At 42.9% G+C, this 27,078-nt stretch overlaps 1 protein-coding gene across 1 annotated transcript in view; it reads left to right on the top strand.

The window, feature by feature from the left end:
* Positions 1 to 27,078, top strand: part of TTC32 (tetratricopeptide repeat domain 32) — a 330,468-nt gene that overhangs the window by 80,977 nt on the left and 222,413 nt on the right. The window lies entirely within an intron of this gene.

Consider the following 27,078-nt stretch of genomic DNA (forward strand, 5'->3'; position numbering starts at 1 on the left):
TCACAGGGTCAAAGCAGGACAGAAGAAAATACACTTACCAGCAACCCTCAAGGGGGTAGTGCTACACCATACTGTCAAGACAGGCTCCTTTTATGGAGACATGAGGGGCCTATTAGACCCCTAATCTCCTCCCCTGCCCTATAAAACTAATAGAGCACAGATTTCACTCTGTTAACTTCTTCCCCAGCCACAGCAGCTTGAAAAAGTTACAGTCAAACCCAGAAGTGACATAATACCGTACATGCCGCCACCAAAGGGGAGATCAGCGAACTGATGCTTGCTGATATGCCATTGTTCTACCTGCTGACAACCACCATGCCAGTCTTAGGTCCGCAGGTGGGATAGCAGAGCGTGAGCCGGGGATGCATGGTGGGGGCAATCAAGGGGGGGGAGTGGTATCTTCAGCAGGCTGTGGCAGTTATTGGGCATCTGTAATCACTTCCACAAGAAAGCCCATTTCTGGTTGAATAAATTTAAATATATACTATTGGCTGTTATAGCAGCCGGGAGTGTTTAAAATCATGTTCTATCAGCTGCCAATTATAAACGGCGCTGGTAGACAAGTAGTTAAACATATTACTAAACACTTGTTTAGCCTGCACCCACATCTAAAATAATTTTTAAAACAAACTTTACGATGACACTTTTAAACCAGAACTATGCTCACCCTGCTTTCAGCAGAGCTTAGGGTTGCCACCTGTATGGGTTTGACCCAGATAGTCCAGGTTTTGCAACTTGTGCCTGGGTTCCTGTCCACCTGAAACCCGGACACAACATACTTCAAGACCGGTCAGGTAAATCGCTCCGAGTGCAGTGAGGGAACTCAGTGGGGTATCCTCAAGAATTTCTGTTGGCTGCACCTTGCTCTTACTGTTCTGTGGGCTCTCTGCTCTGCCTTTTCCACAGCCTGTTCCTGCCCCCCCCCCCCCCGCCTGACTGAATAAACTGCTTTGCAGTCATTGGTTGCTAAGACTTCCAGTGTCCTAGCAACCAATGACACTTTTGCAAAGCACACATGCAATTTTTCACTCCACCTCCCAGCTCGGCCCCCTAACTCCGGCTGGCTTCCAGCCTCCCACACACTTACTTGCTTGCAGTTGCAGCGGCTGTAGAGTCCCTCCCACCGGTAAGGTATTAGACAATCGTATAGAAGAGGGCAGGGAGTGCTGTTATAAGGGGGTGGTCTCTCTCTACTGGAGGTCTCTAAAGAAGGGGGTCACTGATATAAGGGCACTGTGAGCTAATGGGGGTCTATGACGGGGGATTCTGACTGCTTATCTAATGCTGATTGACCATTAGATTAGCATTCACTGCCCCCCATTAGAGACCCCCAAAAATCAGTGTAACTTTTTATTAGCACCCGCTTTACAGACCCCCATTAGATCAGAGTCCCCTTATATTTTAGCGACCCCTTAGAGACATCCTGAAAAAAAAATTGCCATGTGCCGCTAAACTGTTTAGGTTTGGCTGGAAGAAAAGGTGGCAACCCTAGCAGAGCTCCCTCTCTGCAGACATGATTGCTCAGCCTTCTTCTAGATTCAGGATCTTCAGCCATCTTGATTGGCCATGCCGAGATAATGTGACATACAGTATATGCTGAAATTGAACACTGAGCTGTGCATTCATTGTCAGGGAGATTGTGGATAGGTAAGAATACATATCTACTGTGTCTTTTTTGCAATAAGGAGCTTGCTTGTGTAAAGTTCCACTTCAAAGTGGATCTGCCGATAACTCTTCAGGTCCGCATGAATAAACTCCCCACATATCACAATAATGCAACCTTTTGTAGCACTGTTCCCATAGGGCATGCTGTGTTTTGACTTCTTAGGCCTCCCTCTGATTACCTGCAGACAGTTGCTTGGGGGTTTTCACATATCCCTTCTTACTCTCGTTTGCTCGTTAATCAATAAACAGTCCAGGGTATTTGTTTTTATATTTATTGTGGAACTTGGATAGGAGAAGGGAATAATGGGGTACTCAAACTGAACTATTCACAGTAGATAAGGATAACTCTCACTAGGCCTCACCAGATTACTTGTGGAAGCAGACACATTGCTTTGACCATACTGCCACTTGTATGGAAGAATTAAGTCTTCTTGCTCTCTCCAGCAGTAGACTTGATGCAACTACTTTATCTTTAGGACACTCTCTAGCATCCCCTTGACTGACACCCATCCACTGACTCTTCTACATGAAGGGATGGCCCTCACAGGACAGGCCCCATGACACAGATCTGTACTCACTTTAGGCAGATTCAGATCCTTCCCAGTGTCTTCCTTCAAGTCAGCTCTGCAGGACATCTGGATTCAGTTCCTCTCTAACTTCAGGCCCTCAGGTCGACCACCCAAGGCTGCATGGCAGCTTCTACAGAGGAGGGGCAGCTCTCCAGCAGAAGACCCAGAGCACATTTGCCCCTGGCATTTATATAGTCACCCAGCCTGCGCTGAGGCACTTTCCTTTGCCAATCACCAGGGATTTAACAATACCTGTTCCTTCACTTGTAAGGTTTCCTCTCATTCTCCAATATGCCTCCCTGTTGGACCAGTGTGAAACATTCAGATAAGTTGAGCTGCACCTGAGCGCCATGAGCAGACCCTACCAATAGATCCTGCTCTCTGGCAGGCAGAGAGCACTATACATTTACCTGACAATCTTCCTGGTAAGCAGGTATACTCTCTTCTTGCACCTACCTAGGAAGGTGCTACATCCAACCCCCCGCCAAACCCAGCCATGTCCTCAATGGCCCTGGGCATACGCCCCTACAAAAATACATGTACATAAATCTACAAGGAGTATCCCACAAACTTGGAAAATGGGGGACATGTGTACAAGGCCATGGGGCATACCCCATATGTGGCAGTGAAGCACAATCATTTAAGTGAAAAAATATAGACATCTGCTGTACAAGTTTTCAAAGGAGTATCCACCAAGTGCACTAAACTAGCGCACCCCCCCTGCCAAACGAAACTGCTTGACAGGGGAAATGGTTAAACACCCTTACTAACTATACTACAAATAACATTTGTACACATATACAGAAATGGGCCACGAACAACCTCTACAGAGACTTGAAGACTCCATGCAGGCCTGCAAAGAAAAAACAAGCATGTAGCAAATTTACATTCTATATACTTACAGTGATACTCGCCTCTCTGTAGAGAGGCGACCTTCTCACCTGAATAATCTCTATCGCTAGCATTCATGTAGAGATAGCTGATGCATCCAGCCCCTTATGGGCAACTCTTGACTCGTCGTTCTGTTGTGTTCCTATAATAGAGAAACAGAACAACCTACCATTCAGACTGTCTAAGCGTACTCTGTACTTGTTCCATTCGGGAACCACATGACTAGCAATAGACAATGTCCCTCTCAATTACCAGGGTACTGACACTTTCCTATTCTAGCCAGACCCACAAGTTATGATGAAGAGGTGCAAATTCCATCCGACTGATGCTCGCAGTGTCTCTGCAGCACCGAGGCAACACATTTTCTCCTGGCGGCATGCTGTGATTGCTGGAGCCTAAGCAATAGCTGGCCTACTTGTGAGTGTCTGTAAGAACTCTTCAAGGGATCCCTTTCTCACTGGCCACCCCTTCTCTGAAGAGACAATGATCCACTACCTTTTTCTCACAGGGTAGCAACTTGCAAAAATTTTCCTTCAACATAACACTGGACCAAAGGAATCTTCACAAAGTGTCCTTAATGAAGTATCTTTGCAAATTGTGCTTAATAAAGTATCACTTTAACAACAGTAATGGCCCATGGCCCAAAGGATCTTTACAAAGTGCCTTTGTGAACTAAGGGTTTACCTGCTCCAGGTAGCAGCTCCTGGCTTTAACAGTCCTCTGTGGCAGAAGTTCTTTTCTCCCAGGTGATGAAACAATAGCAGTTTCGTTTGCAAAGATAGAAGGGAAGGGGGTTTGGGAAAGGGCCTTTAGTCCTGATAGCAACATGTCATTGTGATACATCTTCGGGCTCAGCAGCCCCTTGACAACAGTTTTTGAACCTGACCAAGAATTTGACATACCTCAATAGTAGTGATCTGGAGGAAGGATTTGCACAATCTTGCCTTCATGATGCACAATACTAAGTGCCCAAGCTTGGCCTGTCTTATCTGGGCTGTTGACCTCCACTCGGGCAATATGTATAGACCCCCCCAGATACTAGTTCTCTTTGATGGAGAGGAAGGTGTTCCATAACTTAGGCTTAGACGGGTTCCAGTGCGGCTTTGGGACATAGAGGAAGTCCCAGACTGCTTTGTCACACTAGGCTTCCATCTTACTTTCAATCTCCTCCATTATCTTCCGTGGAGCATCATATCCATATTACATTGTCACCTTTCTCTGAATGAGCCTTTGAAAATGAGAGAATCTGGGAAGTTTCTGCCTATCTCCTCTCCCAGATGGGGCATACGGGGTCTCCACTTTGGTTATTAGTTTGACGTAAAAGTCATTGTGTGCTCATGCCTGAGCATGGGTATGGGGTGGGGATTAGTCTGGGACCCTTGTGGCATAGGCCTCATAGAACCCGAGATTCCTTGCACACCTAATGCGAATGACCGCTGCCTCTGTCTCGTCACTAAGTTAACTTGAACTTGGAGGACTTCTTTTTTCCTCAGTTCCCCAGTCCCACTCAATCTCCACATCTGATCCCCATTCACCAATTACCTCTTCCAGGGATCTGAATCAGCACTCAAAACTGGGTGACCCCACATCAATGATGCCTGCCTCCTCCTCACTGGACAAACTGGAGGACCTCAGCTTCTGGATCCATTGAAACCCCTCTGTCTTTTTAAGAGCTGGACCTCCTGTTGCTGTGACCTCAACCAATGCACCCTGTGGCCCTGCCTGGCCCTCAGGACTTGTGTGCATTGCACCTCTGAAATGTGGGTCTCTCTGGTTTGGCAGGTGGTTGTGCGGTTCTGCACCACTGGTCCTGGCCCCAGCGGTATTCTCGGCACTCCCTGTCCTCTTCCAAATGGAATAGCCACTACTGGTGTTAACAGTTCCGAGGTGGTCCCTACCTCCCAGTTTACATATAGCCTTCTAGCCGAAAAAGGCCAATGAGGAAGCAGGTTGTTACTGTTAGGCTGCCCAGGCTAGGAACTGAAGGGAGCTGTTTTTACCAGTTCTCCATAGACACTTATAAGGGGAAGGACGAGTTAAAGGAGGAAGAGAAGAAGAGGGAGTTGGTGGATGGGGAGGAGGAGAGGAGGAGAAAGAAGAATAGGAGGAAGAGGAGGAGGAGGAGGAAGACATTACATTAGCAATCCTTGACTATCACCTTCTACCCCTTCTTTCCAAGATAAAAAGGGGTCATCAGGTTAATAGCCATTGCCCCACATGATCTTGCCTGGCTGAAGATGGTAGGTGGTTAGCCAATTTTTGTGACATTGCATATATTCTAGGGTGCTTCGAGGGACTGTTGGTTCTCAGATGTCGGAGGATAAGGCCAGTGAAGAGAGATGGATACAGATGACTGTGCTGGCTTGCACTTTTCCCACCTGCCAGATGATTAACCCAGTGCGCCATGAAAGAAATGTATCATCCCTGCCCATGCTTACTGGTTCACGTGTCCTGTTTTTGTGTATCCTGCATGGCCCAGTGACAAACAAATTCCATTCCACATGCTGGGGGAGGGCCTTCTGGGCAAAATAATAGGGACTAAGTACCTGCCATTGAAGTGTAGCACAGGTCATAAACTTGTGGAAGGGGGTTGATTTCACAAACTGTAATAAGAGAAGCTGCAAAGCCAGCAGTTTTGCCAAGCTGGCATTAAGAAGCTAAGCCTCATGACCCTCTTCCTCGCTTGACTTGGCATACAGTATGCTAAGCCTCTAAGTATATATATATATATATATATATATATATATATATATATATATATATATATATATGTATATGCATTAAATGTTGACATTATACCTGTGGGTTATCATCAGGACTGCAAACTTTATATAATGTCCAACTGCCGGAAATTTAGTTGGTGGAAACATAAAGTTGTTGGTCATAGTATCTAATAACATTTTATCTGTGGGCAATAAAGCATTAAACCTGGCTGTTGGGGAACATCTTCAGTCTTATGAGTTCAGTTTTTTTATATCTGCTCCATTATGTTTATGAACACATATAGTATTTAGAAAGAGTATAGCGAATTTGGCGTTCTTTTAGCATTCTACCACTGCAAAAAAGGGGTCCAGTAGGCAACCAATTGAACAGTATGTGTATGTTATTCATGAGTCTACTTGTTTTTTCTCTAAGTGCTTTGACTTTTTCTCTTAACTAAAAAACATACCAGTAAGTTAACAAGCATTTGACTTATTGATATGCTTCTCTGAAGCATTTTTGAAACATCTGGATTCCAGTGCTTCAATTTTGTTTTGGACTGTATGGAGTGATCCACATTTGCATTTATTCTTGCTTTTTCAATACACGATGTTGTTCTGTATTCCTCTGTACAGCCTAATGTGATCACAAGGAAAATGCATTTCAAACATGTTCCACACTGATTTTATTTGAAATACATGTAATTTTTTCCTAAGAGCATTGGAAAGCATTCATATGCCCATGTAGACTAATGCTAATTTTAGTTTTCTGTGCAGAAGGAAGACCTGGTAGACTGGTTTCAACTTTATACCTTGTCCAGAAAATAAAATGAATATACAAAGGATTACCATTGGCTAGCATTGACTGCACAGAAATAGATAGACAGTATTTATACAAAGTAGACGTGCAATGTGAAGGGAGAAGTGTTGTACATGGGGGGTATAGTTTATGTATAAAACGTCTTTTGAATGGTGCAGGCAGGTACATATGTACCTATATTGTAATCCCAGGTACAGCAATAGCCAGAGTGTGAGAGGGACAGATGGCACTCTAAGCCTGAGCAGTCCGGACTGTATTGCTTTGTATAGTGCTGTCAGTCTCTCTCATTCAACATTCTTACAGGGGTGAAGGTGGAAGTGTGGGAAAAGTGTGCACAGAGCAAAACCTTCAAGCGAATTCCAAGCAACCTCGATTCTTTTCCAAAGAGTGTAGTGTTTTTAATTGGATATTACAATCCCAGAGCCAGATGAAGTCCAACAGAGTATACACAGAATAATATAATAATGAAAACCCTATGGATCCCTTTAGAATCTTAGCTTCTTTCTCGCATCATTTTAGCAAGAATACAAGTACTACACACCCCAGCCAACATGTACTGTATGTGCAGCCTATATATGCTTCTACAGTATGTATCTTCCATGCACGTGCATGCATCCCTATACACATATACTCTATACCTATATATCTCAAGTAGCCTTCCCTTCATATCTATGTTACTGACAGTCACTAACACTGGAGGAGTTTCTGGCTGGCTGCTTTTGTAGTGGAGTGCTCGTTTGCTTACCATACCCAGATGAAGGCCCCTACAATTAGTCGGGCTCCTGGACATGTCCATGGAGGATATGTTTTTCAGCTTCCCTCCCTCAGCAGCTCAGAGAGGCTGTACTTGATGAGGCAGAAGTAGCTTGGCAAATGATCTGTAGCCAGGGGAGAGGCCCTCCACTGTCTCCACTGCACGTGGCGCTCGACCGCAGTGGCATTGCAGTTGGAGGGTAAGTCAAGAGGAACATGGTTCCTCTATGGTTTCCTGGGTCACTGGGGAAGTTATCCAATTGGATGGGACTCTGGCAGCTATCTTGGGTCAGGCAGAACCTATTTAAGTCCCTGGCTCCCAGGTTTGGCACGCATTTCGTGTGGGGGTAGTGTACGGGCAGGTCACCGTTTGATAGGGACAGTGATTAGCAGCAGGGAGAGGTTCCAGATGAGTAGGAAAAGGACAGGGACATGCCATCCTTCCTTATTTCCTGGACACCCATTTGAGTACAGAATAGCCAGGCTGCATTCCACTCCTCAAGACAGACGCTGTCGGCCCACTGAGATCTGCTCTGCTGCTCATGACACAAAATTGGGCAAGGCAATAACTGCACAACATGAGGCAGATATCTTACAGAATGACCTGAACAAAATAGCAGAGTGGGCAACGACATGGCAAATGAGGTTTAATGTGGAGAAGTGTAAGGTTTTGCACTTGGGGACTAAAAACATAAAAGCACAATACACTTTAGGGGGGGAACCTTTGGGGGAATCAAAAATGGAGAAAGATCTGGGAGTCTTGGTAGAGGATAGACTAGGCAATAGCATGCAATGTCAAACGGCAGCTGCCAAAGCAGGCAGAATATTAGCATGCATAAAGAAGGGGATGTATTCCAGAGATAAAACTATAATCCTTCCACTTTATAAAACACTGGGCCAACCGCATCTGGAGTATTCTGTCCAGTTCTGGTCACCAGTCCTCAGGAGGTGTAACGCTCCTGCGTTTTACGTATGATGTGGATTTTCAGCTGCAGAAATATTCCACTTCAGTAGTCACGTAGAGAAACGCTGAGACACCTATCCCAACTCTCAATGACTCATCATGTGTGGATGATCTCAATTCAGCAAGTAAATACACACACTCAATAAGATGTTTCCTAGAGTGACTTATGTATATAGTAACACAGTGATGATAGGCTGAAGAGACAGGTTGGGTAGAGATGGTAGATGACAGACACTTGAAAGGAAATGTTCTTGAAAGTAAGATAGTAGCAGATGGGATGCAGATAGGTTTAGCAATCATGTATGGTAGTAGATGACAGAGTAGCAGGTGGACATACAAGAGAGATCAACCCAGTGCAAGAACAGGTGGTAGTAGGCTCAAGAGCTAGCAATCTTAGATAATGCAGATGTAGTAATAGTCCTTAGTATGCAGAGCTAGATAGTGTAAGCTTTAGTATAAAGGTTATAGAGGTTTCCCCTGTGGGGTACTTATCACTAATAGCAATGTAGCAGAGGAGAGGTTCGGCAAGAGCGGATGATCCGGTAGCGGGATACAGGGATCAGCGCAGCGTGGTTCCGACAGCAAGGTATGCTTGCAAGCATGAGAGCTTCAAGACAGGTTAGCATCAAGGCACAAAGCAGTTTGAACGAACACATGTGAGTGAGAGCCGGCGATCTAAATAGCCATCCAGTCCGGCGCTCAGTGATGACAGCATCAGTCTTAAAGGTGTATGCGCACCTTACCAAAAGAGAATGGTGGGGCGCATACACTTATGAAAGAGTAATTAGGGTACCCAAAGGTACCAGAACATTACAGGAGGGAGGTGTTGGAGCTGGAGAGAGTCCAGAGAAGGGCAACTAAACTAATTAGGGGATTGGAGGACCTTAACTATGAAGAGCGTCTACAATCGCTTAATTTATTCTCCCTGGAGAAGAGACGCCTGAGAGGGGACATGATAGCAATTTACAAATACCTCAATGGTGATCTCAGCATAGAAAAAAAGCTATTCAGTCGCAAGGATTGTATGAGGACGCGAGGACATACAATGTGATTAGATGATAAGCGTTTTAACCTCAGGCAACGCAGGGGGTTCTTTACTGTTAGGGCTACAAGATTGTGGAATTCTCTACCACAAGAGGTCGTTTCTGCGGGAAGTATGGCTACTTTCAAAAGACTCTTGGACGTACATCTCAAGGATCAGAACATAAGGGGGTATGAGAGATGATTACAGCCACACACACACATACACAGGTTGAACTGGATGGACTATTGTCTTTATTCAACCTCAACTACTATGTAACTAGATTGCTGCGCATTCTATGAGTGTTCCCAGTTGGGTGCCTTCCCGCTGGGCTTGTTGTGAATGAATGAACTTTGACTTTAATACAAGTTGTGTTCTAGGCAACTTGACTCTGAGTGTTTACTACCATAGCACCATGCTGGACCTGCCCACAACCAGATTCTAAAATACCTAATGAAACAGTTGTTAGAAAAGATGATTATACTGCATAATGTAACATTATTATGATAAATGGAAAGATGTTACAAGGTTTCATGAATATAAACAGTCTCTATAATAGTGCTTATTATACAAGGGCTTGTAGTACTCCTTAGGAGCCTGCAATTTCTCTTTGTTATTGGTGGTATGTTGTAGCAATTTAAGTCATTATTAAGTCACATGAATGGGGTACAAATGAGCCCTGCAGTGAGCTGCATCGGCTGAGAATGTTGCACAGCTGTCCATCCTGCTTCTTTTGAGGTGGAAAGCATTGCTGCCTGCTGCTCCTGCAGATGTGGCTGATGTTATGATGGGCATTGTTTGTGACATCTGCCTTCCTGACAATACCAGGGGGTTCTTGCTGGACACCTCAGGTTCTGAATGACTTCATATGGTGTTGTACAATACAATCCCACCTCCTTTCCTTGACCAGTCCAGCGCTAACATGTATAGTGCATTGTATTCAGTTCCAGGTGCTACCAGTCCAGGATTTTCTGCATACAAGTACTCAACGGTGGGTCTATGAAGATAAAATTGCTCAGCTGGTAACCTTCCATGGAAATATTACTCAAAACTTTCATAAATCTTTAGGCACAACCACCCCCTTCTTGCCTTCAATGGGATCTAGTATTTTCTCAAAACCAGCACACCAAACCAGGTTTTTGCCACATTTCAATCCAACTGGATTGATTATAAAGCTCACTCGTCCCTCTTATAACTTTGGTGATAACATCCCACAATATTATTTTTTAAACCTCACAGTCTGACAATCAATGTATGACTACTTACACACCCAGTAAATTATGGTAAAACTTACAATAGCCTTTATGTATACTTTAGCTGCAGTAACACCTGCAATAGAGGTCCAAGAGCTGCCTATACTGCCTGGCAAAGGAGCTTAAACCCTTTGGCCAGTAAAACTGCTCAAATATGTGCATTTCAACTGCCTATTGAGTATTATGTTTGATGTGTGCCTGCTGGAATTCAGCTTTAACTTGGCATGTAGAAGACAAATTCTAAACAAAGTAAACAAGCATAAAACAACAGATATGACTGTGTTTTGCACATACAAGCAAAAGAAAATTCTCCTCCACCTTTGGGAACTTGCCTGGCTGAAACTGGTAGGGTTGTCAGGAATCCCATTAAACCTTGTTTTGTGTAGCCGATGTTTCCCAAGCAGCCCTCTCTCTCAGGGCATGCTAGTAACTTTAGATGTTTGTTCTTTATATCATATACCCTTGAAGCAAGGTCCTGCAATTGTGTGGTTTGGACAACAATAGCGGTATGTATCCATATAATTGCATCACTAGGCTTTTTTTCTACCTAGAAATGGCATATAAGTTTAAACACAATTAGTTTTTTTCTATTCCTTGTAATAAATAACTTGGACCGCTGTTTTATATGACATAGAATGTAAAAACAAGATTAAGTAACTTCAGAACTTAGTTTAAAGTTTATTGAAAAAGCATTTAAGGATTGGTATGCCAACTAAAAATAAAGAAATAAAATACTCATCACTAGAGCATCATTTGGTGGCTTTGCTCTTGTTTGGTCCTAAAATTGTAGAAATGATGTAAGGTTTAAACTATTGGCATGCGCCTTGTGTAAATAATATAAATACCCTTGTTTACTATACTATTATTTCAGTATGAATATTCCTAATGATAAAATGATGTTTAAAGCCAAAATTCCAGTAAAACTTTATTTTAGCTTTAAGTAGCCTGGGGGAGAGTTTGAACTGCTGTCTAGTTTTTATAGCTAAACAAAAGGTAGGAGTGTGAATCCTTAGTACAGTTTAAGGACACTAATAGGGTCTTTCATCAGGTGTACAGGAGTTCTTTCCTAGCGAATAGGACTTAAAATTTGGCTCTTATCTTAGGAAAACTGGAAGGTAAGGAAGGAAAGCATCAAAATCAGTTGGGTCCAGAAAGGTTGTTTTTTGGTGGCATTATAAATAAAAAAAACAATGAGTTTTGGGAGTTCAAAGGGACCCCTCCTTTATGGCTTGATATAGATTAAAGCGGCATGTTCTGGACAGTATAAGACAATGATAATCCAGACTGGAATGTGGAGCTACTCCAGGTACTAGTTTGACATCCTGGAGTTTTTATTGCTATCTCTGACTCCATTAGGGAGACTTCCCTAACTTTTTCCTTTTGTAATGCCAGGATGAGAAATTGGGAGAATAGGGGGCTACTGGGACAGGAAGGCTCAAACAGTAATAAGCTTACAGAGGTTTAACCATTTCAAATCCCAATGTTGCCAAACAAGAAATATTTTTTGCCAAATTATGCCACTGTTTCTTTCCCCATTCAAAAAAATTTCTACCCACTTTCTGTCCCTCTGGAATCCTGCCATGGGAATGGGAAGTAATTTGTAATCTTCCCAAAGGGGACGCAGGCAGCAATATACTGCAAACCTCCTAAAGGTTCCAACCCTGTACTATTCCATCCATAACTACAAAAACAGAGGTTTTGGTTGGAGTTGTGCATAAAGGAAAAAAAAAATATGACAATGAATTCCAAACATTTGTAAAATAGCTTCAAAATAATTCCCCTGTACCAGGGTTAGCATAGGTGTAGGCATCCTATGCAAAACTTTACTGTGGCACAATCCTATGACAGTAGAAACGCTTAATCTCAATCTCTTTAGGCATATTAAACTATTTTGTTGCTTGCAGCTTTCTTGAGGTGGGATTGGCACAAAATAAAAAAATTAGGATTCTTAGACATATTGCCAAGGAAACCGACAGAAAAATAGCTTTATACATGCAACATCTTGCAAACCTTCCAAATGTATAATCTTTAAGTGTACAGGTCATCCTAAGTGAAAACTGTTACTCAAAAAATTTGTCTCATACAAAGAATTAAACCATACAAAACTGGACCTATCAAACTTGCCTGTGCCTTATTAATCACCTCTTAATAATATATTCAGAAAACAGCTGAATTAGTCACTGATTATCAATCATAGCACCCAAAACAACAAAACAAAAAACTGGCATAACAGAATCTTGATTTTATGTTTCCACCTTCCTGCAGTGTCTTCCTATGGTAAAATTTGGGCTCTCCCCCCACAACCCTGCACTTCATTCTGATGTGCATATGGTGCTTTTGTTCCAACATGGCACCTTTGTTTGCCCTCCAGTGTGGAGCGCACTCCATTTTATGGGTGGGAGCTCCTGGAGGCCGGGGCCCATCTGTGGGGTTGGGCTACAGTTTCTCCCTATCAGGGTGCCAGTCAAGCATCCGATGGCTGTGATTTTGCCCCTTGTTTGCCCCAGAAGTGATGTACTTCTGGGGGCAAGGCTTCCACTGGGGAGCCTAGTATATGAGTGCTGACAGGAAGGAAGCTCATTCCCTTTCTTGTCAAGCCAAGAGAAGGCTACCCCTTATCTGGAGCTTTACGTAAGGAGTGTAGTGAGAAAGGCTTACCTTGAAGATGGCGACCAGCTGAGGAGCCTCAGAAGGTGCCTTGAATGACTGAGCTAGGGACAGCCTTTGAAAACATTTCTTTAGAGCTGAAAAGTTGTCCCACCACCCTTGAGTAGGTCATTTTTTTATGACAGCCAGGCTGGTAGGGGGCTTTCAAAACTTGCAAAATCAGCGTGTTTTTGCCTAAGGGGTCACATCTGAAAGAATAGAGCAGTTTGGTGGTTGTAGTGGTCCTTGAGTTGGTGTGATGTAGTTCACTTTTAATCATATTGGACTAAAGACATCCTTTCTGGTTACTTCACTGGTAAATTGGGCATTCTGCTATTTGAAATCCCCTTTGGGTAAGTCCATGTCATACAGTCTATTGTATTAAAAAAAAAGTTTGGATGGTAACAGGGTTATTATTGATGAATCCTTCAGTCATGAGGACAAGATACAAAAATGCAGACAGCTAAATTTATATGAAAATCATAGTTTTTTTAGTAAAAGTCAAACTTATTTTCACCCCTTTCTTGTCTCCCAAGTATTCCTAAGGTCATATAGTGTGCTCGGCCCATGGAAGGGACCAGTTGTGAGCCTCAGGATGGGTGGGGTTTGGTGGGGCAAGCTCAATGTGTTCGGGGAAGGGTAAACTTACAGTGACCTCTTCTTATGCAGTGCTCAGTTTGAGATATCCAAGTTTATGACAGATTTACTGGAAGGCAAAAACATTTAGCATTTTCAGGAGAATTCTAGTTGGAAGTGCTAGTTTAATTGCAATGACAGAACACCTCTTTATTTGGAATTGCTCAACATCTGTCTAACTGTTTGAGGCATGGGAACCCCTAGGAGTTATACTATGTGGCCAGATTAAATGAAAATAAGGAATAGCAATGTTTTACCCTGAGAACCTAAAAATCCAAAATCTAAAAACCTTTATGGGGTTTAAGTCTTCTTTTAAGAAGGAAAAGTCCACTCATCCCTGACCTTTGGAGGCGTAATGTTCTTGTAGAGGGGTCATTAGACCCTTCTATATTCAATACCAAAATAAATTAAAGAAATATGGAAAAAACATACCAGTCCTTAGATGTGGGGGGCTGCATTATTTTTTTGATGAAATACCTGTCAATCTTGCAAGAAATGCAGTGTCCTTGTCACTTCCTGTGAGCTGAACTGAAACCACAATGTTATCTTTCTTACTAGCTATCTTCTGTAAGCTACTAGTTCTCCCATATGTAAAGGGCCATACACACTTGACGAAAATCGGACGAAATATCCTCCGATTTTTCTCTGTCTTCTCAGTGTTCATAACCGTTTTTAGTTGACAGTGCACAAATGTTCACTAAATTTCTCGTCCGATTTTTTTTTTTTTGGCACATTTGTTCCTAGACTTCTCCGATTTTTCACGGACGTACTGAATACACATTAAACGAAAATCGGTCGCCTGGGGACGGACGAAAAAATTTTTGGTGTTTGTCCCTCCGTTTTTTTTCGTTGAAAATGTCGGCATTGGCTGCTGAAAGTTGTGTACACACTAGGCGAAAATCGGACGATTTCACATCGGGCGGGAATTTTCGGCAGATTTTCTACTAGTGTGTACCCTGCTTAACTGAGATAAAAAGATAAAGATCTATTTATAGTCCAACTCAGCAAAGCAGCCTTGGGTGACAAACATGGCTCTCTTCATAGTTTCAGTAAGTATAGCCACTTTAGGAAGGGAAGTGTGTTTTGTTGCAGGATTACCAGGAGAAACTAAAGTAAAGAGTAGAGGACTGGTAAGCTGTAATATGTTACATATTTCTGATTTTGGGTTGAGATACACTTCATAGCAGACATCAAAGTATTGGTTTTCCCCAGCCCACTTCCCTACCCCTGGACATTATACACTATTTGGCCCCATTTCTACTTGTGTATGGAAGGCGTTTAGGCACATTTTTATGCCCCTCAAACCACTCCCCCTTACACTGCAAAGGCAGCAGAGGGGGTGCACATATGCTGCGGCCTTGTTGCTTTGCAGGAAAAGGTGTCCTCATGTCATGTTCAGTAGGTGGTAGTGTAATGAATGAGGATGCCCCTCAACTACCCCAACCACATGTAATGTGCTGGTTTGGGGTTAGAGGGGTTAAAACCGCAGTGATTAAATTGTATAACATCCCCTCACTACCTGTCATTTGCGTTCAGATCACTCATCAGAGGGCACGGAATGTGAAAACAATGCCTATATGTATAAATGTAAATTCCAAAATAAATACTTTTCTTTTTAGGAATGTAATGTAGCAGTCATGTGACCGCTCCAGTCCCATTCTTCTCCTTTCTGCAGTATGACAGTGGGAAGTGTTGTCATGGGGAGTACATGTGCTAGTCTGTGTGGTTCAAGCTGCTGTGGGCATAATTGTTTTGTTGGTAAAGGTCACAGGCTTCGGTGGTTGCATAATTATGTTACCCCTGTAATACTTTACACTACAGGGGGTGTTAGTGCCAGCAAGAGAAATGGCTATTAAGACTCAATGTCACAAAGCTGGGAGTTATCACAATTGTTGGAAGAGAGTACACAACGGTGCCCTGCATGCAGAAGGTTGACCTGTAACGCATGGAGTCGGATCCCCTCTGCTGCAAAGATAGAAAAAAAAAATCCAAACTGGAGTTCTGCTTTAAAACTTTCTTGTCCTGCCCCCTGTTCTGCTGATCTTCGATCTGTTGTGCAGCTATGGTGGCTGGAAAATCAACAGCATCCAAGTCTTCTGGGAGTGCATGACTGCGCAATGTGTTTCCATCTGCTGTCTCCTATGTCACTAATGTGTCCTGTAGAGATGTAGGAGCTAGTATTCCCTTCAGCCACCTCTGCAACAAAGAGAAGATTGGTGGCACCAGTGCCAGGACAGATAAGTACTAAGGTTTCACTTTTCAGGTCGTACTTGTGTAATTAAACTTGTGTAATTCATATGTGTTCGGGCTTAAAGGAATGAGGTGGCAACCCTACTTGTTGCCCAAGCGCCAGCCCATTGGTACTTGTTGTATGGTCCTTTAAAACCCAGCAGTCAATAGAGATTTGCAAAGGAACTGCAATGACAGTGATCGCTAACAATCTTGGGTATCATGTCTCCAGTCTCTGACTGTCTCCCACAGCAGGTCTCAAGCTCCAACCATGCTATTACCATGCCCAAAGTCTCTGACTGTCTCCTGCAGTAGGTCTCAAGCTTCAACCACACAAGTAGCACATTCACAGTCTTTGGCCATTCTCTGTAAGATGCCCACAATGCTATCACATGGGGAAGTAGGGGAGTCGCATGCTTTTCTATACCTGAAAGTGCTAGGTATTCCCATCATTGCCATTGGCTGAATCAAGTGCCCGGTGAGCGAAGAAAAGGTGAGCATGTGTAGCAATTAATTAACTAATTTTAGCTAGAGTTGTATCAGAAAGTATAGCAGAATGAATTAAATGTTCCTGTTTTCTGTAAGGGTCTTACACATCCCAGTTCCCATCCCAACACATGACTTAATACTTATTTTGGGAAGGTGGAAAAAGAGTAAATGAAGGACATAGCAACAAAACTGTTTCTGTGTTTGTTTGTCAGTGAGGGGTTTACAAGGTCACATGTGCTATACATCCAGAAATGCAGCTTGGAATAATTTATTAGTAGCAGAATATCTCCTCACTTAATAAGGTAATAAAGTGAGAATTCTATTTTTATATGTCTTGTAAAGCAATCCAAAAATGTTCAGTGAGGGATGTGTAAGATTTCCCTCATTTTACATCATGAAGGGGAAGTGTCAGATTGTTCAATACTCTGAGGACTTTAAAGAGACAACTATGAATAGTGTCTGATTAAAATGGGCTTGTATTCAAATGTCAATGTGAATTGATTAAAAATTGAGTAATAACCACAAACAGAGGGGCTGAAATACTATTTTTGCAAGAAAATGTTTCTACCAGTTCCCTATAGCGACACTCAAATGACCAAATACCTTCTCTTGAAGGAGAATATCAGAGTTCTGGTTGACCATTTATTTTATTACACATATTCACGTAACAATGACAATTTAGACAGTGCTTTACATATTGTACATTCATATTAGTCCCCGTCCTAAAAGAGCTTACAATCTAAGGTCCCTATCTCACATGCACGGGTCAGTTTAGACAAGATCCAATTAATCTACTAGCTAGCACATCTTTGGAGGGTGGGTGGAAATCCAGGGAGAATATGCAAACTCGTGTTACTCATGTTGGAGATACAACAGCTTTAGCTTATCCGATAAACTGCAGTTCATAAATAGGACAGTAGATGTCGCTAATGCTAAGTGATATGCTATGCATTGTCTATGATGTGCATTTCCTGTACACTGCACTGAACTTGTTGGATATCTTTTCCTGTCTGTGTTCTTATTACAATGAGGTGACATGTTTGATTCCTGTGTTATGTTCCAATAAAGAAGCCAGTTCCTGTTTACTCCACAATGTCTGATCTGAATGGACTCCGCTGCACCCAGTGATCGCACTCTGCAACAGGTTATGGGCCCAGGATCCGGATAAAGTCTTATGACCAGGTGCGGCCCAGGCAGAACAAAGCCTTGAATGGGAGACAGTGTGACTGATGCGGAGATCGACATAAGGAAGCTTTCCAGTGACATCTCCAATAGACAAGTAAGACTGTTTATATATAAAGGAGGGAAAAATGGCCGGAAACTCAGAACTTAAACTCTCAGTGGCCAAGCTGAACAAAGACAATTATCAGCTATGGAAGTTTAAAGTGGAAATGCTATTATCTAGAGATGACTTGTGGGAGGTTACCACTACAGAGAGGCCACAGGACAATAATCAGGACTGGGACAAGAAAAACAGACAGGCACGGGCCACCATAAGCTTGCTAGTGGAGGATGATCAGCTCATACATATACGCCATGAGGACACAGCGAAAGGCATGTGGGACATACTAAAAAGACTGCATGAAAGATCCAGTTTAAACAGCAAGCTGTTTCTACTGCGGAAACTTTACAGTATGAGAGAACAGGACATGCAGGCGCATATAAATGCAATGCTGGAAGTGATTGTACAACTCAGATCAATCGGGGAGAATATAACAGACAGCCACGCTGCAGCCATGGGGTCATGCAGTTTGCCCGATACATATACTGCACTGATCAATGCACTGGAGACACGACCTGAGACAGATCTGACGCTAACATTTGTAAAAACCAGGCTCATAGATGAGTATCAGAGAAGAAAGGAATTAGTGCATGACTCCACAGAAACCGACACCAGAACCGCTCTTAAAGTTACAGACGCAAGGTTACACAGGAAAGAGACCAGAGTGTGTTTCAGATGTCACAAACAGGGACACCTAAAGAAAGACTGTACTATATGGAAAGCAGAGCACATAAGGCATCCCTCTTCGGCTAAACAAAAGGTGAAAGCCACAATCAATGATCCATGGGAAGGAAACTGGAATGCCACATTTAAAGCGACAGGCAACAATAAATGTCAAGGCTGGTGCATCGATTGGGGGGCAACCAGTCACATGACAAGTGATAGAAGTTTTTTCACAGAACTTGATCGGAACAACAAAGAAACTATTTATCTTGCAGATGGAAGCAAAATACATGCAGAAGGATATGGGCATGGAACCCTTGTATGCCCTGATGATGCGGGACACAACCTAGCCATACCAGTGAAAGATGTGCTTTATGTTCCTAATCTAGAAGGAGGACTCTTATCCGTGAAGCGTCTAACAGCCAGAGGACTCACTGTAAAATACCAAGGTGACAAGTGTTCAATCCTAAACGGCAACCAGACAGTAGCAAGTGCCAAGCTGGATGATCATCTGTATCACCTCGACACAGTGAAGGAAAAGGTGAAACTATGTGCACACAAGCACAATGACTGTATACATATATGGCACAGATGTCTAGGTCACAGACACCCAGAATGCATACAGGAACTACAGAGGAGAAATCTGACAAGGGATCTAACAATATTCCCTTGTCCAGTTACTGTTAAGTGTGAAAATTGCATTAAATCCAAAGCTACAAGAGCAACACTTCCCAAAGTCAGTCAGAAGAGAGCTTCAAGACCACTTGACTTAGTTCACAGTGACGTGTGTGGTCCCCTAAACCCACCTACACCTGGAGGCAAAAAGGTACATAGTGACTTTCATAGACGACTATTCAAGATACACAGTCACCTACCTAATGCAACACAAGAGTAAAGTTTTTGACAAATTACAAGACTATATATTAAAGACCAGTAACAAGTTTCAGAGGAAGCCTCTCATACTTCGGAGTGACAATGGAGGTGAATTCACAGGATATAAGATACAAGAGTACTTAAAACAGAATGGAATAGAACATCAAAAGACAGTCCCATATACACCAGAACAAAATGGAGTAGCTGAAAGAAAGAACAGAACTCTGACTGAAATGATCAGATGTATGCTGACAGACTCTGGACTACCACAAAAATACTGGGGTGAAGCAGCTATGACAGCTACATATTTGTAGAACAGACTTCTTTCCAGAACAATAGAGAAAACTCCATATGAACTTGGCACAATGAGAAGCCAAATGTAAAACACCTAAGAGTTTTTGGAAGCAAAGCATTCATCTACATACCTGAAGAAAAACGCACCAAACTCCAAAACAGAGCATTTGAAGGTATCTTCGTTGGATACAGTGACAATGTCAAAGGTTACAGAATCCTAAATCCCAAAACAGACAAGGTTACCATTAGCAACAGCATAACTTTTGTTGAAGATTTCAGAGACAATGTAATGACAACAGTAGAAGCAAAAATAGAAGAGAAAACTGACATTGACCAGCCCATCTCTGTAACTTCTGAACAAACAGTTGAAGTGAGTGCAGACTCTACCAGTACTGAAGAGCAGACACAAGAAGGCTCAGACACAAAACCGAGACGTTCAACAAGAGAAAACAAAGGTAAACCACCTGTACGTCTCTCATACAAAGCAAGTACTGCCAGTATCAATGAACCTGCAACCTGGGAAGAAATATCTCAGCTTTCAGAACAAGAAGCAAGTAAATGGATAAAGGCTGCTGATGAAGAGATAAAATCCATGCATGACACTAAAACATGGACACTTACAGAACTACCACCCGGAAGGAAAGCCATAGGCTGTAAATGGACTTTTAAAGTGAAATACAATGCAGACGGCACAATTGAGTGATACAAAGCAAGGCTAGTAGCCAAGGGCTATTCTCAAAAATACGGAGAGGACTATGATGAGACATTTGCACCAGTAGTCAAGCACACTACAATACGGACTTTACTGACAGTAGCCGTCACAAGGAAAATGCAAGTGAAACATTTTTATGTGAAAACCGCGTTTCTACATGGCGAGCTAACAGAAGAAATTTACATGGAACAGCCGCCAGGGTTCAAAGATGAACAAAGGCCAGACCTAGTATGCAAACTTCACAGAAGTATATATGGACTAAAGCAAGCAGCCAGAGCGTGGAATATAAAAATAAATGAAGTGCTTACACATCAAAACTTTCTGAGGAGTAAAGCAGACCCCTGCTTATACACAAAGAAATTGGGAGACAGATGCGTCTATATGCTTATTTATGTGGATGATATCCTGATTTGCTTTGAGCAAGAAGGGGATGAAGCAGAAATACTAGAAAAATTAAATCAGAACTTCAACACCAAAGATCTTGGCAACATAAAGAATTACCTCGGCATCCAGATCGAGAGAGAGGAGGATGGCAGCTTTCTTCTGAACCAAAGACACAAAATACAATAAATAATTGAAACATTTGGAATGGAAGACACCAAACCAGTAAAGTCTCCTATGGAAACCAACTACCTAAAGGAGATGAATTGCCAAGATAACCCATTACCTACTAATACACAATACAGGAAGGCAATAGGGAAATTGCTATATCTTACCACTGCTACAAGGCCGGACATTGCAGCAACTGTTGGAATCCTAAGCAGAAAGGTTTCGATACCAAGTCAAAAGGACTGGAATGCTGTAAACCGAATCATTCGCTATCTAAAAGGGACTTCGCACTACAAGCTAAAGTTACCAGCAAGCGATGAAAGCACCTTAACAGGATATGTGGATGCTGACTGGGCAGGAGACACCAGCGACTGGAAATCTACAAGTGGCTACTTATTTTTTCTGTCAGGAGGTGCCATCAGTTGGACTAGTAAAAAGCAACTCTCTGTTTCATTGTCGTCTACTGAAGCAGAATACGTTGCTGCAGCGCAGGCAAGTCAAGAAGTTATATGGCTGAGACAGCTATTAACAGATTTGGGTCAACCACAGTTGGGACCAACAGAAATCTATGAGGACAATCAAGGATGCCTTGCACTTGCGCGTATGGAAGGAGTTAATTCAAGAACCAAGCACATTGATGTGAAGTTCCACTTTCTTAGGGATCTTCAAGAGCAAGGTCTTCTTGATTTACATTATTGCCCAACCGAGGATATGACAGTAGATATCCTTACAAAGCCTCTGACCGCTGAAAGACACTCAAGGCTTACGAAGAAGATGGCTTTAATAGACTAAGCCTTAGCTGTTGAGAAGGGGTGTTGGAGATACAACAGCTTTAGCTTATCCGATAAACTGCAGTTCATAAATAGGACAGTAGCTGTCGCTAATGCTAAGTGATATGCTATGCATTTTCTATGATGTGTATTTCCTGTACACTGCACTGAACTTGTTGGTTATCTTTTCCTGTCTGTGTTCTTATTACAATGAGGTGACATGTTTGATTCCTGTGTTATGTTCCAATAAAGAAGCCAGTTCCTGTTTACTCCACAATGTCTGATCTGAATGGACTCCGCTGCACCCAGCGATCGCACTCTGCAACAACTCAAACTAGTGTTCGGACCATGAAATGAACCGGGGACCCCAGTACTGCAAGGCAGCTGTGCTAACCCCTAAGCCACTGTGTTATCTGGACTCTTTCTTGACCCTGTCTACCTTTGCCTTCTGAGCTTACATGTGTAATAGATCACTTTAATGGCCAATGGCAATGCATAAAAGGTGGAGGAGGTGGTAGCATGTGCTGACTTCATGGGATATAGTTGATATGTTCATTGTCAGAGGTTTGGACCTAAAATAGGGACATTTAGAGAAAAAAGAAAGATGCCAGATGTCAAAGCAAAAAACAAAACAAAAACTGATTGGTTGCCATGGTCAGCACAAAAACTTCTCTTTTTTCACTTTTAATACCCAAGACCAAGTCTTCTCAATGTGTAAAATCATTTTAAAGAATTACGATTGCACTTGAGGATAATACATTGCACAGTATAATACTTCTAGATGTTCCTTTATCCACTAATATGTAATTATATGCTTTGCAGCATCCCTTGCTCCAAAGCTGCTGAGGGCCAAGAGAGAAATCAGTTCTTGAACTGGGAAACACACTGGCCCTAACTGGGTAAGATTTACTTTTTCTAAAACACTGTATATTAAAGATTTTGGAGGTTAAAGAGGAAGTAAACCCTCCTCTGCAATTTTTACCTATAGGTAAGCCTATGATAAGGCTTACCTATAGGTACTGTAAATATCTCCTAAACATGTACCGTTTAGGAGATATTTACCTTACATGCAGCCAGTGACATCACTGGTGCATGCGCTCTGAAGGAACGGCCGCTGGTGCCATTCCTTCAGAGCCCCGTGCCGTGACCGTCGTCTCCCGCGCGCATGCGCGGGAGTGACGTAATCGTGGGTCCGGCCAATCAGATGGCCGGTTGCCGCGATCCCGGAAGACGGGCGACTGAACATGTCGCCCGTCATACATGTAAGCGGGCGGCACGGCGGGGGCTCCTTCTAAGGTAAGTAGTTCATAATGAGCTAGTATGCGATGCATACTAGCTCATTATGTGTTTCTCTTTCAGGTTGGAAAAAAAAATGTTTTAATTCGTTTACAACCTCTTTAAAGCTGTACGATTAATCGTTAAAAAATCACAATCTCGATTCACCCCCCCCCCCCCCCCCACCACCCTCACGATCTTAAAACGGCATGCCCTTGATTCTGACAGAGCTGTTCTCTGCTCACTCACAGCTGTCAAAAAAAAAAAAAGAGACTGGCAAATGTTTATCAACATTGCCAAGGCTGAGGGATAACTATAAACACAATCTTTTACAATGTATCATTTTGTTCTTTTAGATCAGTGGTTCTTAACCTGGGTTCGATCGAACCCCAGGGGTTCGGTGAGTCAGTCTCCGGGGTTCGGCGGGGGGGACAAAGGGGCAATTGCTCCCCCCGAGAAAATATTACTGATTGTGAGGCCGAGCGCACCCCGGGAAATCAGAGCTGCGGTCGGGACAACTCACAGCCATTACACATAGACACTTGACACTCCGCCCCCTGTACCTCCCCCAGCAGGTTTCCAGCCTATCTCCTGCAGGCTGCTTGCTGCGTGAGTGGGCGGGATGGGGATGTACCTGACCACGGAGATCGCGCCCGCCTGGAAGAGGGAAGTGTGAGCAGCTGAGCAGAGTGAATGTTCCTGGAGGTAGGCTCAGCTAGCTGTACATGGTGGATTCGTTTACAAGGACCTCTATGCTACGTCTGCTGAGTTACTGCAGCTTAGCATAGAGGTGCTGTTAGCTGACAAATGGAAATGCATGTCCTTTTCATTTAGCTCAATAAAGCATTGTGAATACCCCCTGGTGTGTGCCCTCCTGATACCCCATGGAATGCTCTCCCAACACCTCCCCCCAATGTGTGCCCTCCTAACACCCCATGGTATGCCCTCCAAACACCTCCCCAAAGTGTGTTCCCTCTTGACACCCCATGCTATGTCCTTCCAACCCCCCCAGTGTGTGCCCTCCTGATACCCCATGGTATGCCCTCCCAAACCCCCCCCCCAGTGTATGTCCTCCTGATACCCCATGGAATGCCCTCCCAACACCTCCCCCCAGTGTGTTCCCTCCTGACACCCCATGGTATGTCCTCCCAGCCCCCCCAGTGTGTGTCCTCCTGATACCCCATAGTATGCCCTCCCAACACCTCCCCCCTCAATGTGTTCTCTCCTGACACCCCATGTTTTAATGGTTTTGTTCTTTGTTCTTAATGGTTTTGTTTTTTGAGATACAGTCGCCAACACTTGCAGGGAGGCCCCAGCGAGATTTGAACTTGCGACCCCTGGTTTACAAGACCAGTGCTCTAACCCCTGAGCTATGGAGCCTTTTTTTTTTTTTTTTTTTTATGGTTTTATTTTTTAATGGTTTTGTTCATTTTGTGCACCTATGTATAAATATATACCTAAATCTATACCTATGTTTTGAATTTGAAAAAATCATATTTTATTTTTTCAATTAAGAAGGGTTCGGTGAATGCGCATATGAAACTGGTGGGGTTCAGTACCTCCAACAAGGTTAAGAACCACTGTTTTAGATCATGGGTGTCCAACCTTTTTGGCTTTTCTGGGCCACATTAAGTGTAGAGAAATTTTCTCGGGCCTCATATAAAATGTATGCTATAGTTAAGGTATATAAGTAAAAAAAATGCCACCCCCCCCACACTAATTTAACACAACTAGAGGATGATCAAATGAAATTAAATGTAATCAGTATACAGATGTTTACTTCTTCTGAGAGATATTAAAGGAACACTCTAACCATCATGACCACTTCAGTGATTTGAAGTGGTGATGGTGGTAGGAGTCAGAAACACTGCACATGCTGGGATATTTAGTTATGTGCTGGGGGCTGGTTGCACCCCTAGCACATATGACTTAGGCAGCCAGAAAATGTAATGTCCTTATTTATATATGCATGACAATATTATGACAAAACACAACTAGTTATTAAAAAACATATCGCAACAATTTACGCTAATGCACATGCCTTTTCTACTTATTTTGCAGACTGCTGGGGGGTACTGCTGGTGTGGTTACTGCTGGTGTGGTTACTGCTGGTCGGTAATGCTAGATGCCAGGCTGTTCTAGCAACCAATGGCTAAAAGCAGAGCATAATGCAAAGATAACTAGAGGGAGGAAGCCTTGAATCCTCGGCCAGTGCGCTCCTGTTGCCGCCCCTCTTAAAGATTGCATGGCTGAATTTGCATTGCATTCGAACCCACGTCACACAGTACCCTGTTTTTGTTCACACCTATGCGATCTGATTCCTGTCCAAACTGACAGTTCGCACTGTGATATGCGTACTAATCTGGGGTTGTCATTAAATTTGTATTGGCACTCCCAGAAGTTCGCATATGGCAGTGTGAACTGCCTGCGAGTCGAGTGTGATGCGGGAACCTGCAGTGGATTTGCAGGGTTCCCGCATCGCACCAATGTGAACCGGCACTAAGTAAAGGCCGTTTAACCTCTTAAAGACTAAGCCTTTTTCTGACACTTGTTGCTTACAAGTTAAAATCAGTATTTTTTGGAAGTATTTAAACATAAAAGCCAGGGTCTGACACAACCAACCAGGTTCCACCTATAACTAAAATAGCACCCTTGGGTGGACTGACCCTTAAACTAACAGGATAACGCCCATGTCTTTGATAACGCCCATAATAGGCGGGCGAAACGCGTTGACGCACTTCCGGGCAGCGGAGCATCACACAACGTCATTTCCTGAAACCACCGGGGAACGCACGCCGGCAGCGTACGCGGAAGTGGGATGACTTGCAGTGATTGTAACCAATGCTGATTACAACTTTATGTTTGTGAGTAATATTCTTTTACCTTTTGAAATAAAAACTCCTACGGGCTTCACTATGTCTGGCTCCTTCCCCTTCTTTTAACATATGGTCGTGGAAAAGGTGGTGAGGAGCCATTAGAAAGATATACTTAAGAGGCTGTGCTGGATCCATCCATCCGTCCAGGGGATACTGTGTCTGCTTAAGGCTTGCTTTTATCCTTGATTTGGTGAGTGCATCCCCATAGGGGGTTTTTCTTCCTGAGAGCACCTGGGCACCTATATGGACTACCTGAGCACCTTTTCAGCACTTTAGTTCCACTCAAGGGAACCATCTTTTGGACTGCACTTTAATTTAATATTTTTGCACTATTGCATATGGTTGCACTATGGACATATGATTGCACTTTATCTATGCACTTTAATATATATGAATTTTGTATTTATTGATCACATTATGCACTTTATTTCGTATGTATTTTATAATTTTTGATCACAGTATACACGGATGTATCTATTTATATATACCTGTTAGCGCTGCTTTTTGATTGATTTTAGTTTATTCTGGTCTTTTACCTAGTGAGTAGCAGCTTCAGGACATACACTTCTTATTTATATCTATCTATACCTATTTACACTTTTTTTAGCGCGGGTTTCAATAATTTAGTTTTACCAGGGCAGACAGCTGCACAAGATAAATAGTATTATAACAATTAGCGCAATGAAACATGTAGACTGTTTCCCTTGAAATATTTATGTTTCATTGGGGTGATCTTTAATGAGTTAAACAGGCTGAATAAAGTAATGATATTGTAATTGTGGCAGCATGATTTATTTGCGTCCGTATTTGTTAAGATACGCCCGCTGTCGCCAAAAATATTACCTTGTATTTTTGGCACAGCAATTCTTAGCGTAGATACGCACTTATATTATTTTTGGGAGGCCGCATATGCAATGTTTCATTCTGCCAAGCCTTAACAAGTGGAAAACACTAAAGTCCTGGAACAGACGATATGAAACAACGCAAGCATGTTTAGAAAGAAAAGGGTTCTGTAATAGTTTAGTGTCATCTATGAGCCGACATAATGCTTGGCCACTAGTGCTTAGGGTTAGGTCATTGATTACGGTTGAGTTCAGACTTCTTACATCTTGCTGGTTGAACCAATGGGTTAAGGTGAGCATTTAAACA

The sequence above is a fragment of the Pelophylax lessonae genome (genome assembly GCF_965119305.1).
Source record: "Pelophylax lessonae genome assembly, chromosome: 3".
Classification (NCBI taxonomy): Eukaryota; Metazoa; Chordata; class Amphibia; order Anura; family Ranidae; genus Pelophylax; species Pelophylax lessonae.